The following is a 3,903-nucleotide window of genomic DNA, read 5'->3' on the forward strand; positions in this document are numbered from 1 at the left end:
TCATTTAGACATGAGACATTCATCGGGGAACCAACATAGATTAGCAATCCAATTATCCCTCTTTCTTGTCAATCGTTTCAAACACAACCTCAACAAAAGCTTGAACAATAACAACACCGGAACATTTGGTAACAACCCCACCTCACCTTTCAACCCATCTATAATTCCCCATCACTAACAAGGGAAAAAATTTTGTCAAACTCTCACCAACATCAACATTCCCCATATCCTTATCACTAGTCCAAACATATAACCAAATCCCCAAAACAAGTAACAAAATCCTCTAACAATTCTCATCATTATCATTTCCACCAAAATCCTCACACCCACAAATACTAACAACATAACTAACAACCCCTTCAACCAAACATTCAATCTCCCTCACAAACTTTCTTCCCCAACAACTGAAACAGCCCCACTTTCGACAACTCATAAAACCAAAAGGAGAAATCACAATAGGATTTCAAACCATTACAAGAAATGCAACAAGTAAGTAACCAAAGTCTCAAAACCGCAACCAATATCCTTTTCTTTTCATAAAGTATTGTAAAGTTTGGACTTTGGGGCAATGTTTTTCAATTAAATTAATTTTTCAACCATTGTAAAATATTCCACGAAACTCTAAATTCTTGTTTATGTACTCAACACATCTTCCTCATGTAACACCTTTTGGCAAATTTAATTTATATCTTATGTATCATACATTTGAAAAATGGCCGGCGGTCTTTGTTAGATGGCCCAACTTCATAGTTTTTTCATTTCAAAAGTATTCCATACATTGTTTGCTTTCCATAAAAGTTCGGTTAAAAATTTATTGGTCTTTGCTTTCTCACCAAATGTCCATTACAAAGGAATAAACCACATTAAGAAACTTTGTCATTTCTCCAATTGTACCGGTGGGCGGCGTTTCTTTTCCATCTATATCCTACCAACTTAGACTTCTCCACAATGGGTCTTTTCAAAAGCGTGCTTTTTATCATAGTGTTTGCTTCTTTCATTTTGCTAATGCTTGTTCCAATGGGCAATGCAAGGTGGCTGCATTTTTTCTTCATGTTTATCCATTTTGGGTTCTTATTTTGGTTTCTGTTGATCATATTTGAGTTTGTTGATTTCATTTTCTTGGGTTTGTTGATTTTTTTATTTCTATTATAGCTCCTTGATGAATGCTTTCGTCAAATGAGGATTGTGAGGTTTGGACTATATTGTTCCTCATGTCCACAAGGATTTTCCTCAAAAGTAGGAGTTGAATTTTCCTTTTCTCATTTCGATCCCTTGAATATAATTTATAATAACTTTTCAATCAAATTGTGTTCAATCAAATGCTAAGTTTACTGGTCATAGAAGTGTATTTGGAAGAAGGCATCTATATTTTTTTGATTTGGGTACTTTTGAAACGTCTAAAGCAACATAAGAAAACACTTTGAAGTTTGGGATCCATTCAAAGGTTTCGACATTCTTTTTGATCCGGTGACGACTTTTTTCCCCTAAGTGCCTTTAGTGCTGCTTCCACTAGAGTCATTGATGATCATCATTTGTTCATTGAGTCTAAACAATAGAAGCATTGGTTTGTACCGAGTAATTGGTTCCAACTGAATTTAGGAAATCAAATCTGTGAATGTAAGTTATATATATTTTTATATGTAAGTTCAATATTACTAAAACTTTTGAGCATTAAATACACTCATAGTGGTGCTTTTGCCCGGGGGTCCGCCCACATAGCTTAATTTGCTCCAATTTGGGTCTATTGTAAAGGTGTTTCTTCTAATCCTAATCACCATTTGCATTTTGTTTTGTAAAATAAATGTAAGTTGTCATTTATTTCCAACTGGTTATCTAGTAATTATAATGCTTTCTATAGTTAATATTTTGTATATTAATTGTAGCTAAACAAATTATTGAACATGATCTTGATTCCTTTTTGTCAGCGTGCGACATTGATTCTTTTTGTGTAAGAGCGGCCAAGCCTTGATTCGCTTTTTGTGTAGATTGGCCTTGATTCTTTTTGTGTAGATTAGCGCCCAAGCCTTGATCCCTTTTGTGCGCACTAAAGCTTCAAATGTGTGATGGTAGGAAAGCTTGTCCAAGTTACCAAGTAGATTGAATCCAAAGGATCAAAGTGGTGCCCACTTTTGTTCTTTCCCCCCTTAAAATCACAATTCCACATACCAAATCTTGTACTTATGATCTTTAAGACATCTAAAGATGTTTTGATTTTTGGTATGCAATGTTAGTATGGCGGTCATCCAAAGCGCCCGGTTATGATTTATGAATGTAAGTCAATAATATGTAAGTCGATCCAAGCGTTGCAAGCTTCCATCCAATCACTTATAATTTATGAATGTGGGTTATTTAATTTTGTATTGCATATATTCAGATTTCAAGCGACAAGCTCAGTATAACAAAGAGCAGCTTGATCTCGCCTTCGAGCCCGCGTTTGGTTAAACAAGCTTATTTAGCTCGAAAGCCCAAGCCATCTATATATCATTTGAGCCGAAAAGCTCAAGCCTATTTTAAAGCTTCGCCAAGCATATTTCCATCCCCGGCCCCAGCCTCTCATTTTTATTCGCCCAGCCCAGCACACCCAAGCGCCCAAGCGCTCGCCTATCTCAATTCCACCCTTACTCGCCCATAGCGTGCTCATGCTTTCGCCTGTCACACCAATAAGCGTCCACCACCTAGCCAATTTGTGTATGCTAACAACTTCGCCTATGGAACACTTCCTTGCGGTATGATCCACATGCTAGGAAGAAGCTAGTACACATCTGGAGAGGGTATCCATCATCAAGGGGCAACCAATATCGATTCAGGGCCAATAACATTGTGGAAGGGGTAAAAAATAGTGAATGAAGGTGAGCGGGGAGTCTTGGAACACTCCAAACTCATCAAGGAGGGCAAAGCATCCAAAGCAATTCCTGAATGAGGTGGCAAAAAGGATATTTAGGTTGGGCATGTGTGTTTGGGGATTTCTGGATAACTCCCAACAGTAATTTGGATGGCCATAGTGAAATCGGCTAAAACAAATATGGCAAACGATCAAAATTGTGGCAAAATCGATCAAAATTGGGGTTGGTAGTGACTTTGGGGCAAACGATCGTTGATTTCGGACAAAAAAACCACCAAATTGGGAAAAATTAGTCAGGGGCGACGGCTGTGGTGGTGGTGGTGGCATCCCGGGGGTGGCCAAAGCGTCCAAGGCGGCGGTCCAAGTGGTGGTGGTGGTGGTAACGTCGGGTGGCAACATTGAATGGTAACCGGTGGCAACATCGAGTGGCTACATGGGACGTCTAGTCGGGGCATGCCTAGCCGACGTGATGCATAGCACATTGGCATGCTAGCATAGGGACAAGGGCGCCAAGGTAGTTAAGCATCCATATGGCATCCATGATGGCGGTGGCAACCAAGCCCAACCGGTGGAAACATGGAAGCATCCAAGCGCCCAAAGCATGCCCAAGCAATATGATGGCATAGCGCCTTGGCCTTGCACCTTGGGCGAGGGGGAGTAACTATGACATCATGCCTTCCTTAAAAAAAAACTCCTCTCCCCCTAATATAGTCAATAACCTTTTTCCACTATATTTAAAAGGGAACATCCATGAGTTATGAACTTTACACGTCTAAGCGTCATAACTTCCGCCCGGATGTCCGATCGGGTGTTTTTTTTTATTCCAAGGGTATTTTCAAAGCGTCCAAGCGTCATAAGAAAAGAATTGAACCATTTGGAATGATTTGGACTTTCAATTTGAGCAAAAATGACTTTTTTTGGTTTCGTGTTTGGTGGTCCGTTTGTGCTATTTTTTTCTTTGTTTTAGGTTTATTTTAGACTAAAAAGAGTAATCATGAACTAGAGAAATTGGAAATCATTTGGTAGTGGAATTTCAATTTTTGGCCGTTGGCATGGTGCAT

The sequence above is a fragment of the Coptis chinensis genome, chromosome 8, assembly GCF_015680905.1.
Source record: "Coptis chinensis isolate HL-2020 chromosome 8, ASM1568090v1, whole genome shotgun sequence".
NCBI classification, from domain to species: domain Eukaryota; kingdom Viridiplantae; phylum Streptophyta; class Magnoliopsida; order Ranunculales; family Ranunculaceae; genus Coptis; species Coptis chinensis.